The sequence below is a fragment of the Ambystoma mexicanum genome, chromosome 7p (assembly GCF_040938575.1).
Source record: "Ambystoma mexicanum isolate Mex_15411 chromosome 7p, UKY_AmexF1_1, whole genome shotgun sequence".
NCBI lineage: Eukaryota > Metazoa > Chordata > Amphibia > Caudata > Ambystomatidae > Ambystoma > Ambystoma mexicanum.
In genome coordinates this window covers 776,381,130-776,395,193 of record NC_090939.1, presented here as the reverse complement: position 1 = coordinate 776,395,193, position 14,064 = coordinate 776,381,130, and the positions used below count along the sequence as shown (strand labels likewise).

Sequence of the window (14,064 nt, the reverse complement as noted above, 5' to 3'; positions counted from 1 at the left end):
CCCCATCCCCCGTCTCCCATGCACTAGCGCGTTCTCAATGTCACTGGGCCTAGTAAAATCGTTGTTTTGTTCTCCCCTTTTACCCTCCCCTGCCTTGTTACACTCTGAAATACTTGTGTATGAGCGCGATAGAAATAAAATATCAATATATTAAGTTGTCCTGCCTTTGCTGTTATAGCCTGACATTCCATCTGGCATTTCTCGTCCTAGCGAGTATTGTCTTAAAGTATACAAAACCATCAAGGGTATTCCCTCACTGATCCTGTTATTGCTTGTCCTGTATGTGGGCTGTGATGAATCTGATGGACTCATCACTGATTCCCAGGCAGTGACCTTTCATGTGGCATGGGGATTGCGGCCGCTACCTGACCCTGACCCCGGGGGTGGTTCTATGTGGGAGGATCACAAGGGAGATGACAACTCTGAGGGAGAGGGGACGATTCCATTGGATGAGACTCATTATTTCCCTCCTTTCCCTGAGGAAGACCCTATAATACCCAAGATTTTGATGGCTTGTTGACACCCAATAATTTCCTCTTATTGTGAAAATCAGAAACACATTTCTTTATGCCACACTAGACAAAACTCCATGTTTACCTCAACATTCACAACACACATGAAACATCTTCTTTTTATGATATTCCTTTATCTGACAGTTTTGAACATCACATTTTGGAAATCTAATTGCATCTACAGACTCTAGCTTCCATAAAGCCTCTAGTACTGAGACGGGGAAGAGGGAAGTGTTAATGCAAACTAGGCAAAGTCCAAAGACTAATGTGCAGACTAGTTTCATTCACATGAAATTGCCTGGGACATTTAAAAATGGCAACCGCAGTATCCAGCGAGGCATTACGGGAGAGAATCTCAGAGGAGAAGACAGGCACATTCATGCGGTGCTCGCAAACACGAGTTGCAGACACTGGCATGGCGGGAAGGAAGCAGAAGCACAGCAGGCATACCTGAAGGACCCCGGGAGCACCAGTGTAGTGAAGCATCTGGAGGTACGGTGGAGTTAGGAAGCCGCGTTCTCCGGTCCAGGCCACAGAGTTAGCGCAGAGCTGCAGGAGACGCTGAAGGGACGCCCACCTCGCGTAAGAAGGAAATCCAGGGAGGGGGCTTTACAGAAAACGCACACCATAAATCGGAGATGCCACAAACTACCAGTGAGTCGGCCCAGAGCCATTGGGGACCACGGGGCGTACCGACACACTCGCAAGCAAGTGAATGAATCATGTGAGATTGATCTTTTGGACAGTACTCCCAAGGCGATTTTAAACACAGGCAAAACCTAATGTTAAATCAATGTTTAAAAGGAAGATGATTTGACTACCAACAACAAAAAGTGCAGCAAAGAAATTTGAACAATTACATATGCATGAAATGTCAGTGTGAGGGAGAGCTGAAGCAAGTGTTACCCTAAGTAAATACATTGGACAGAACAAAGTAGATGCTGATGTCATATATTGAAAGTAACAGTAAAACCAATAAAGAAGTCCTGGTAAAGTCAATGGATAAATTAGATGTCCCTGTGAAACTGAGGAAATCTAACGCATCTTTAAAAGTTTGAATGGGCCTGTCTCGGCGGAGCACTACAAACATGGAAACAAATGTATCTGTCATTGCATTTCCAGTTTCCTGACATCCTGCTTCCCCTGTTATGCTCTGCTCCCATCTAGTGGTGGTAGTAGTCAATTACTGCACAATCAGTTTTTGAAGCATGCACCTTTTAACAGGTGCCAAATCACTCGAACCAGGAGCCATTTAGCACCCAGCGCCTGGGAATTTCAGACCCTGCCCTGGTGAAATCTTTCTCCACCACCTTTCTGGACATGCTAGATAGGATAGCCCCGCTCGGGTCGAAGTCGATCAGGGTTAACATCGGGCACCAAAAATGGTTTTTGCCTCCGCTTAGAGCTCAAAAAAAGGAAAAAAGAAAACTGGAACCAGTGGCTAATCTGCCCTGCGGCAAAAAATAAGAATTCATGTAAAGCCATGGAAAAACGTTATAAAACTAACATTGTGGAAACCAAGAAAAACCTTTAGACGCCCAAATTAATGAGGCCTCAAACAGTACTGGCAAACTCTTTCACATTCTAAAATTTTTTGGGAAACCCAAGGCCCTGTCTATATCAGTCCAGCCCACAGTTTTGGACTGCGCAGAAGTGCGGGCTGCTTTCAAAGCAAAAGTAATAAAGGCCAGGGATAAAATCAAAAAAACACTGGCCTCGCCTTCCCTGATTTATAGATCCTGTGGCTGTCGCAACCTTAACACACGAAAATCCTAAATTTGTATTAAGAGCTCTTCATAGCATTCCTCACCAGCCCGATTATCTCATCCTTCCGGGACAACTCTGTTCCCAATTCAATCAAGGTAGTTACGGTAACCCTCCCTGCTTAAGAAGCCTGGACTGGACCCCAAAGAGCTAACTATCCTCAGGCCTATTTACGAACTGCAATTTCCTCCTTAAAAATTCTTGATAAGTTTGGCACTTCGCAACTCCAAATATTTGTGGAATCAAATGGCGTTCTTCACAAGCAACAATCGGGTTTTAGGCCAGCACACAGCATGGAGAAGGCACTTGTCGATTTACAAACCCACATGTTGAACATCATGTACAGTGAAAGAGCTGGTGTGCTTGACCATGACCCCCGCCTCCTTTCATTTGAACACCTAGAAAATTGCTCAATGAAGGCCATCAAATGGATCCATTTTGCTTTTCCAATCGGGTATCCAGAGTCTACTGTAGTGATGCTTTCTCCTCTTCAGCACCCATCAATTGTGGCGTGCCTCAGGGAGCCTGTTTGTCCCCAGTACTGTTAAACTTCGATCTGAGACCACTCTGCTCACTCCTCGAGGACTCAGCTGTATTCTTTTCGAATTACGCAGATGATACACAGATGGTCCTGAAGGTCAGCAGTGATCATGCATGCGACTCCATCAATCTCCTAGGCACTTACGATCTAATCAAGTCTTGGATGACTAGAAACTGGATGTGCCTGAATGGCAGCAAAACGGAACTCCTTATCTTAGGCTCCCAGCAGGCCCGCTTTAAGTTTAGCCCTGACTAAAAGTTTTTTACTATCGGGAACTGCACTATTCTAGTACAGTGTACGGTAAACGCCTTCGGCATCCTGCTGGAAACGTCCATGAATACGGAAACCTATGTCAACAGAAGCTGTCACTACTATCTCCGCCTACTTAACAACATCCAACCTTTTGTCATTGAATATAATTGTGCCACCATCGCTCGGGAACCATTCTCTCAAGACTGGACTATTGTAATGTCCTGGTAATTGGTGCCAACAACCTTTGCTTGAAGAAATGCCAAATTATTATTATTATTTTTTTTTAATTGACACAGTTGAAAAAATCAACTTTTCAATAACTTATATACAGGAAAAAAAATATAAAATATAAAACACAAGGTTAACAGCATTTTCATATCTATAAAAGTATCACAATTTTGTTTTAGCACATTTAAGACAATAGCCCAAAAAATATATATAAACACTAAAAATACTAAAACATGATAATTGCAATAAACGAAAGATAAAATGAAACAATATCTTTTAGTATCGTATACTCAATTCAGCTCAGATTCACAGATATTTTCCTTCAACTTCAAAGCCTTCATGTAATTTAGAATTGCTATTCTCACAGTAGTTAGCTGAGTATTGAAAATTCTATACCAAAAGAGTTCAGTAGATAAAGATGTATAGGTACAAAAGTGTTTCCTAAAGTGTTCAATTCTCATGTACAGTAACGAGGGGCACTCAGCGACTAAGTGAAATAAGGTTTCAGATACATTAGGAATTTTGAAAAACCGACAAACGTCCTCTTCCTTAGATATGAGGTTCCGTTTGGCCAAAATATTCCTTGTATGCCAGCAATTCATTCTGAATCTTAAAAAGGAAAGTCTAGCTTTAGCATCAGGGAACTTCAACAAATAACTCTCAGCTGTTCGGATTTTTTTAACAATTATCCTATGAGTAAACGCATGTTTGGTCTTTTGGCATTGTTCATAAGTATTAATCCAGTCCCACATCATGATCTTCTGTTTCGCTCTGCATGGGTTAGATGTCAACATTTCCTTAGAGACCTCAGTTATTAATAAAAATTGCTCAACTTGCAGACGCCATTTGGCCATTACTTTGTGATCGCTTTTTTCCATATAAACAGACAGGATATGCAAAAGAGAATTATCTTGATGAGTCATTAAACATTTACGATATAGACTATATAGTTTCCACATGTACATGCAGTAAAGAGATGATAATCCCAGTTCATATCTCAACAGGCATATCTGCAATGATTTGGGAACATTCAAGATCTTTTTCCAAAATTGGCCTTCCATTTTTGACCAGGCCAGTTCATTTCTCCACGATCTAGTTTCAGCACCGTAAAGAATTGTTGGTACTACTTTCTGACAATAAAACAAGATGATAGGTTTCATGGAGAAAGAACAATATTTGTATTTTATAATGGAACCTGGGAGATTGACGTATTAACTTTTATTTTTCAGTTCCTCCCAGTAGGGGCAATCAGCCTTGCATGTATTAACATTTAACCCTAGATATTTATACTGCGTCACATTTTCTAACGGCTCCGCCATTAACGACCACGAAAAACGCGCAGCTTTGGATGTTCTATTGGGTACATTTTTCAAAGTTTTAATTTTTGACACATTTATGACCAGGTAATTTCGTTTAACATATTCTCCCAATTGTTCGAGTAACTTTTGTAACCCACAGGATGTTTTGGAGAGTAGAACCAGGTCATCTGCATAAAACATCCAAGGAACAGCACATTTCCCTAGCCGCGGAGCATCTGACAAAACCTTTCTAAAATCCTGCACCACATCTGCTATAAAGAAATTAAACAAGGTTGAAGCTAAAAGACATCCCTGTTTTAATCCCTTGTGCGTGCTGATTGCTCTCGACAGAGAGCCATCCATATTCAGGCGAATTTGTACTGAGGTTTATGAATGAAGTTGGATTATCCAATGAATTAAATATTCAGGGCATGCATTATTGACTAACTTGTTAAATAGCAATTTTCTTGAAACAGAGTCGAAAGCAGTTTCAAAATCAATAAAGGCCATAAAGACCGCTTGATTAAGCTGAAGTTCGTGCTGTTTAATGGCATCTAGCACTTTTAGGTTTACAGAAGTGCCAAGGCCAGCTATAAACCCCGTCTGGAACGGATCTTTTATTCCCTCCTGCTGAGACCATTTGTTAAAGTCCCTCAATATCAAGCGGGCAAACATTTTTCCAGGTGCATCAAGGAGAGCAATCGGTCTATAATTCTTGGGGTTAAGCCTATCTCCCTTTTTATAAATGGGAACAAAAATAGATTTTTGCCAAGAGGCAGGAATTCTTCTGCTAGTAATTACTTGATCAAAGATCGCACCCAAAATGGCAGCCCACGCCTCTGGATTTCCCTTTAGCATAATATTGGAAAGACCATCAGGACCAGGGGCCCTAGACTTATTCAGTTTTTAAATATATATTTCAATATCTATGTTGTCGTACTCGAGGTCGTCTTTCCCAATATAATCCAGCTGATACAACCGGGCAGGGATATGCGTTTCAGCATACAGGGAGGTATAATATTGAACCCAAACTTCTTCAGGAACAGGATTAATTTGTCTTATGGATTGTGTATCCCCATAGGAGGTTTTAATCAGTCCCCATATTAATGCAGAGTTCTTTGATGCTATGGAATGCAACATGGTATGTGCATCCTGCAAAATCATCTTTGCTTTCCGCTGTTTGATCCAGTTCCTATATCTATTTTTGCATTTGGATATCATAAGAACCTTATTTGTAGCATTTTGCTGATTAATATATCGTATCTCTCTTCTAACGGCTGTTTTCCTTGACCTTATTTCCTCATCATATGCATGCGTGTAGGATTTCTGAGCATTGGTATTACATCGAGCAGATTTTTTGAAATTCTGAAGCATACTCACATAATCCCCTTGTATATACTGCAAGTCGGGGTTTATAATATCTTTCGGATATAAAACCGCCTGCAGTAATTTACTAAGATTTGACAAAGTCCACTTAAAGCAGTTGCCATTGGTAGAGACTTCTAGATTTGGCATATATTTCAAACCAGATTCTAGAATATTCCTAACTGGTAAGCACCATGACAGATGTAGCAAATTATGATCACTTTTAGTTTGGTACAGCACTTCAAAAGAGGTAACCATGGAAAAAAGTTCACAGTTGGTATATATATAATCAATGGTTGATGTAACCTTATCTTGCTGCCATGTGGCTTTTGGCGGTACATCGCCCTCAACAGAACCATTTATCATGTTAAAACCGCTTTCTTTCATCAGTGATTTCCATTTTTCTTTAGTTTCTCGTAATTTTCCCCCCTTCAAGCACACACAATCCATATTCAAGTCACCTGCAATAATTATAAATTTCACCAGAGGATCTCTGTCAATCATATTCAGGCAGTTATTCAAGTCCTTGAAAAAACGGTTGTCAGAGATCTCTAAATGATTCCAATACAGGTTAATACAGGCAATAATATGATCCTTATTGGAAATTCGGACCATCTGGGTATAGCTGTTAGGGGAGGCCCATGCTTCAATCTTCCAGCCATGATCTAATTTTATGGCTGTAAGAAGGCCCACCTTGGGACGACCTCTAGGAAGTTTAATTGCTGGTTCCAAAATCACCTGATTGTTCTCCCAAGCTGGGGAGGAAGTTAACCAAACCTCCTGAAGCATGACAATGTCATACATACCAAAAATAGATGCTGAGGACGAACTGAGGTGCGCATGACCTCTTGTATTCCAAGAGGCCAATTGAACATTCATTCTAGTCCCATTACAAGACAGCTAGCATTCATTTAGCCTTTTATTCAAAGCAGTAGTCATTAACATTCGTGATTGATTTTCACCTGTTGTAAAACATTTTATCATTAGAGGGTCAGCTGATTTGCCACTAAGTCATATATTTCCATTTATACCATTAATAGAACTTGAAGGGAATATATTGGCTACATTTGCGGGGAAAGTATTTATCACTGCCGGCGTAGCCGAAGGATTGTGCAATAGAAACCCTAGATGGAGAATATCATCCCTTGCCTGCCAGATCGTGTGTTTGACTATGTCTGAGGTCATCCATATTTTCACAACTGCTCTGTCTTGGTCATTTATGAATTCTATTTGAGCCATATCCTCAGATTTAATTCCTTGTAAAATTGGGATAGAACGCAGGATGTTAAGCACAGATGATCGATTTAAATCATAAAGACCATACTCCCCACCTCTGCATTGTAAGATTAAGCTTACATGAGTGTGATCATTGCATTTATCATGTCTGTTCCTCGGTATCACTTTTGTGGTCTTTTGTTTCTGTACAGGCATCGTGTTCACATTTGGTGTTTGTATGCTTGACTTATCATAGCTATTTCTCTGGAGAGAAGTCGTTCCCTGCTCTGACGGGTTCTGCCTACCAGTCTGATTAAAAGCAGCTTCAAAAGATCTATCTATTGGAGCCCTTGAAAGGTCAGAGGGACGGGAGAAGAAAATTCCCATCGACTTCATGATCTCTTCACGTCTCTCAACTAAGGTTAGAAAAGAGTGTTTTTGCAATTGGTTATCTGGAAAACTCCTCTGCTCCTTCATCAGAGGCAGCTGCCCCATAGTGAAAGAATTTGGAGAAACCTCCCTCGATTCCTGTTTGGTAATTTCGGACACTAGATTATCAAGGGGCTCATGTATCGGAACAGTGTTATTAGAATTACGAAAGCCTGCCGCTGATAACTTAATGGGAGGTTGAGTAACTTTATTCCTCTTGATGGCAGTATACTTCCGAACAATTGCTGCACTTTTTTTCTTGACAACTTTTATCAGGTAAAGAAATGTGCTTAATAAACTGCTGAGAATTATTATTCTTTTGCGTCTTTGTGATCTTTTGATTCTTTGTTTTTTTTAGGTCAGATACAGGATTGTTTATGTTTTTTCCCTTTTTTGGTAACACTGAATATGTTGTAGGTCTCTGTGTCTGTAGCGGGACAAAACGCAGGTTTATCGATTTTAACACCTGCCATTTTACCTGCTAGTTTTATTTCCTCATCCTTCCCCACTCTGAGGTCAATTGTCTCAATTACACTCATGTCCTGACCCACACAGTTAGAGCTTACATTCTTATTTCTCTTGCTCACACTGACTTCTTGGAGCAAAGGCATTGGCTCAGGCATTCTTGATACTTCTTCCGCCACACTTTTTGGCGCGTTAACAGATCTAGAAATAATGTTTGTATTTTCATTTAAAGGACAGACGACAGGCAAGATGACCGCATTTTTGCTTTCTAGCAGCTCTTTTAATAGAAAGTTTTGATCTAATAGCCTCGCATCTAAGGTTTCATATAGCTTAGCTAAAGTAAACAAAGCCGTATTCATCGCCTGTAACGCAATTTCATTGGTAGAGGCGAGAAGGGATTTTTGCAGGTTTTGGGAATCTGCCTTAGAAGAGATAGCACGCCGAGGGGAGTGTTGCGTGAAGGAAATTGATAAAATAGAGGATTCTTGAGAACATTCTGGAAACATCACAGGGGATTGAGACAAATGATCAACATCATCTTCAACACACGGTTGAGCTATGACATCGTCAGATGAAGAAACAACTGTCGCTATAGGCGCTTCGACAGTCTCTACAGTTACCTCTGGCGTAATACTTTCAGGGGATTTGACATCCATGGGAGGAATGTGAATAGAGTGTACAAGAATATCAGCAGTGGGCTTTTTATTGGCTGACAAAGCAAAAACCCCCAGCAGATTTTCTTCTGAAAACGCAGCTAAAAGGGAATCAGAGGGCGTACACAGATCTATTGCTTCAGCATTTTCTTTAATTTTTTCGTCACTTGCAAGAGCTTCAGGTACCCCCTTGTTACTATTTTCGCAATCGGTTCCCTCTACACATATAGCCGGGGTAGAAGTAGGTATGCACAAATCTACCACAGCAGCATTTTCGCTTAGCTTTTCACTGCAGATAGGGACTCCGAATACACTTTTGTGATTATTTTTGCAGTTCATATCTTGCTCGCATACATTAGGGTTGGCTTGACCAGCAAGGCCATCCGCACAAAACTTCCTGATGTCGCTAGTATGGGATAAAGAACGACCCCGCACAACGATGCGGGGGTAAGAGCCATTCACAATGCGTTTTGGGGTAGTTTGGAAATCATAAGGTTTGTCCACAAGGGACTCAATATTAGGCATATTATACTTTAACAAATACACTTTAGCCATTGACTTGACTGAGTGAGGGTCGAACAGTTAACACTTCAAGGCTAGAATAATTAGCACTTCAAACAGTCACCACAATATATGCCCCACAAATGCAGCACTGTTCAAAGGAGACTCACTAATTCTATAAGCAAGTGCAATGCCAGGGGCAGAATAAAAGGAGTTCCTAAAATACAAAGGACAAGCTAAGACGCTCACCGCGCACCGCCCACAGACAACAGTTAACAGTACTTCCTCGTACTGCACGCGTGCGTGCAGGACACTCAGTATTTGTAGACACAAGGGGGCGGAGTTAAAGGAGGGTCTTGGGAATCTAGGCAAATCCCACAGGAGTTTCAAGTCCAGGTCAGGCAACTTCCGTGTTGCACCAAAAGACTTCCTCTTGGCGAAATCGCTTCGGGTTTTCAGTTTGTAGAAACTTGCCACGAAGCACACAGCAGACAAAGAATGATGTGCAAACAGTTAACAGTACTTCCTCGTACTTCACGAGTGCGCCAAATTATACGGAACAATGCTGTGTGCCTTAAGAGAATCCCAAGATGAGATCATATCTCCAATCATAGGAGCGATCTCCATTGGGTACCGGTGTGGCAATGCATCAACTTTAAAGTGGGCACTCTTGTACACCGTTGTCTTTTTGGGACTGCTCCCCCTACCTAAAGCCCCTAATCTATTGCTACACTCCAAGCAGATCATTGTGCTCCTCCAACTTAGGACAGATCAACTGCCTTGGATATAACGATCAAATGGACTAAGCAGATTGTTTCCAGTTGGCGCTGCCAATTTGTAGAATGCACTCCAACGGGCCCTTAGGCTGAAAGAAAACACAATGGCATTCTGTAGAGTATTGACATCCCTAATCTTCAAGTCATGGATCGCCCAAACTCTTTCCGCTGGGCCCACTAAGATCTTGATTGTCCTGTTCTCTATGTTCGTCTGATTGTGTAATTGTCGTTCCCTGATGCCCGCAGGCCTTCGGCACGCTATTAACAAGTAAATAAATTGGAGCTTCATTGATATTGTGCATGTTCACCTCTTAACACTTGCTTTTGAAAGATGATATACAGTGGTGGAGGGAGAGTAGCTTTGTCTTTCACTCCCATCTATGAAACTGTGGCATCAATGGTTTTCTCCTGCTTGAACTCAAGGGTTATTCATGTTTTGTTTGCTTCTCCTGTGTCATCTGTACCTTTTAATCTGCACCTAACGCCTGTCTTCCCAGGAGGACTGAACCTTCTGCTACTGCAAGAGCTCAACATTTACTCCTGTACCTTTCTGGAGAAGGTGCAGCTGAATGCAACATTGATGCCTTCAATGTACTGGGCACAGTCCTGGCCTTCCCACTTCACATATAATTTGCTGTGGCTTTGTAAAAAATAAATAAAAATGAAAATAAGTCACCCAGAACAAGTAAGGCACTCCAGGCATTGTTTCACTCAATATAGTTGTTAGGGAGAATTCTCAGAAATGTGCTATTTCCTCTCTAACCTACCCCCAGCAAATCTGCTGGATTTTGAGGACTTGAATTTTTAATCTGGAGAGAAGTGAGACCCTTTTTCCCCACTCTCGTATTTTTAGTGTGATTTCAACCCTGTTGCTTTTTGTTGTCTGACAAACTCCATAGGCATCATATTTTACATTGTGTCACACAGCACCTTCAGTGCAGTGGCACAGGGGAGTCTTTCAGATTTCCCAAAGGTTTAAATACCTTTTCTTGGATAAAAGGTTTCCAAGAGCAGTAAAGAGAAATTGCCTTTACTCACACTTGTAACTTTGTAGACCCAGCACACACTATCTTACAATGGGGTGGTGGAGGGGTTACTTAGTATCCCCTTTGTCTAGTTTGTCATGTAACATTTTTATGTTACCCTTTCCTCGATGAATGGCTGGTGGCAGTGGTTTACTTTTAACTACAGTGGTGTGCTTTTACCAGAGACTGCGTTCGCAGCGGCAATAAAGCATCCAAGGGTGCCATTTTTGTCATAATGGCCCAGGTCTTCTTTTTTTGCTGTTTCTTTGTGGAAAGGTCCTTGAGATTTACTCTGCGTGCCAAACCAGGTTTGCTCCCTTTGTTTGTTTTGTGTTTGGCAGGATTCACGAGTGAAGCCGCCTCTGGGTCCAGCGTGTCTAGCGGGGTCAGGAAGCGAGGGAGGTGCCCCATACTCCCTGTGCTTGGTCTCCTAGGAGACAGAAATGCACTCTTATGGGATTGGCCGGCTGGCTGTCCGGGTGACTGACAGCTAGGCTGGAATTAATGGTGGAAACCTGCATAAAAGGCAAGGCTTTTTGGCTTGGAAGGCAGAGTCGACCACTGGATGAAGCAATCCGAAGAAGAACTTGGAAGCGATGCCTGCTGCAACTCCTGGAACATTTTTGCCCGGTGAGGTCCTGCTGCTGTGCTGAAGCTCCAAATTCGTTTTGACTAGAGAAGCCCTGTAAGGATTACTTCTACTCTTGAGTTGGTGGGACCAATCAACTCCAAAGTAAGCCACCTGGACATCCTCTCGAAGCTAGTTGCATTTCCACTACAGTTGCTGCTGGAAACCGAAGAGTCAGGGAGAGGAACACCAGTTCATGTGCGTTGCTTTTAAGTTGTCCAAAAGCTCCAGGAAGATCCTCAGGACTCCCAGGAAGCAGGACTGACCGAGCCTGAGCCACCTCAACAGAGTGCTGGACCCCAGATGCAAGGAACAGCCATCTCAACAGCCAAGAGTCCGCAGTGGTGCTATTTGCTGAGACGCGAGAAGCTGAAACCGTGAAGTGACACTGAATAGAAGTTCGTCCTTTTCTGTCGCCGACTGTCCCGTTGCAGTGAGGAGTCCTCCAGACGTCCTCCCTCTTGTCCACACAACTGAGGCCCAGGAACACAGGATCTGGAGAGCTGCCCGGAATAGAAGCCAGCTTGAGCCCTTTTCTTCTAACCAAAGGTACTGTAAAGTCTAAGAGAACTTACCTCTTGTGGTGTAACCTCACTTGTTCTCAATGGAGACTTGTTTTGGTTGCTTCTGTAGCGTTGCTAACGGCTTCTTTACCTGACAAGCCTAATCAGCTTGTGGGCCTACTTTGATTTCTTCTTTTCTACAAATACTTCTAAAACATTGTGCAAGACCTTTACCTACCTGCAAGAATTGCTTCAGCTCACCTCGACTTTTGTCCAATTGACTTTGGCCTGGCCTGGCTCCCTGAATAACTCTTCTTCCCTCTGACTCTGTGTTTAACCCTCCTTCCAGGAAGGGGTTAACTTACTTTGCAATGGGGGTTAACAAAAGTACTTACCTGCTTCAGAATATTTGTGAGATCTCTGTTTTATTCTAATAATCCGTTTCTTTGACATACGGTATTGCCCTAAATGCAACAGATATATATTCATGTCCACAGTATCCTAGCTATTGAAGTCACCTGAGGGTGTAGGGAGTGTCTGTGTGCCATCCCAAATGGGTGTTTACTGATTTAGGGAAACTCAGTGTGTATTTTGGAGTGTATTTGTGTGTTACTATTATATTGCCCCTTCTGAAGAAGGCTTACTCAAACTGACTGTTAAATAAATTAATAATGGTTTAATCAAGAAACCTTGTGTGTAAGAATTTATTTGAGTACTTGTCTCTGTGAATCTCTGTGTAACTCCTCTCGAGATAAACCTGGCTGCTCAACACGCTACCAAACTGTGTAGTACAGACTTATACCAAAGGTTTGGTTCCTGTTGCCAGGAGGTCAGGGTTGCTGTAGTGCACCCAAAGGGTACTGCATACAATCTTGCCTAAAAATAATTCTTTCTATTGCCACTAATAAGAAATGTAACTTGTTTGTCACAAAAGGCAGTTACCAGTATTTTCTTCTCCCCAGTACTAGTATCCAGTGCCACTAGATGATGGCATGTAAAGCATGAATTAGTTTTCAAAAATTGATTAGCAGAGTTTGCTAATTAAGATTTTGTTGATAAGCAAATAAATGTTTTTGATTAGCAATTTTGAATTGATATTTTGAATGCCCTGGCCTGTCATTGATATCAACTATTTTTTTATATAGCATTAAGTACCATTATCCTGAGAGGGCAGGGCCTCCAAAGGTCCTCAAACCCGAGCTAGGTAGGCCCCAAGTGCAGCATTCCAACCATGAGCATCCATGAAAGCGGTATTAATAGCTATTGGCACTCAGAGCTCCACCTGGGGCGCTGATACTTTTTCTTTTTTTTTCTTTCAAGGGAACCAGGCTTTGCACAATTCATGCTTCTGAAATTACACATATGTCCTTGATTAGAAATAACTATTTCCAGGACCTGGATGTGAGACAGGAGGAGCCCGGGTGAGTGGGCAAGGGTAGGGGTCAAGGTGTGGCACTCCAGTGGAAACTTGTCCTGGGACACCACCTCCAAGGTCAGGGTAAAGGCTGGATAGAGAAGCAGAGGTCTGGCATGAAATGCGATGGGTATTTGCAGATTCTGCTTGCGTTCCTGGCTTCCCCTGCAGGTGGCAACATATAAAGTAATCATAGAGCAAAGCGAGCTCTGGAGTCTAACTACAGTGCACGGTATTGCAGTAGATCTGTACAGACTGGATGGAATTGTCACAATCCCGTTATAGGCACAGGGGTGGCGGGCTAACGGGGGGAGGGAGCCCCCCTCCCAGACAATAGGGAAAAGGTGGACAGGGATATGGTGGCTGGCTGGCGCAAGTGCGTGGATCGGCGTGACCTAATTACAGCCTGCAGGAAAGAGCTGAAGGCAAGGGCACCGCCCATCACAAGCCAAGAAGCACTGAGCACGTGCGAGCAGCAATTTTACCTGGCTCGTG

At 42.4% G+C, this 14,064-nt stretch overlaps 1 protein-coding gene across 6 annotated transcripts in view; it reads left to right on the top strand.

Annotated features, from left to right (window-relative positions):
• NCK2 (NCK adaptor protein 2) overlaps positions 1-14,064 on the top strand; it is a 231,045-nt gene that overhangs the window by 51,131 nt on the left and 165,850 nt on the right. For 2 of the 6 annotated variants that reach the window (XM_069636905.1, XM_069636909.1), the window contains one exon: positions 7,432-7,596. The exons of 3 other annotated variants lie outside the window; for them this stretch is intronic. The gene's annotated coding sequence lies outside the window, so the exon portion shown is untranslated. Of the gene's footprint in view, positions 1-7,418; positions 7,597-14,064 lie in introns of those variants that run through there. One more of the 6 variants, XM_069636908.1, reaches the window with a different exon arrangement.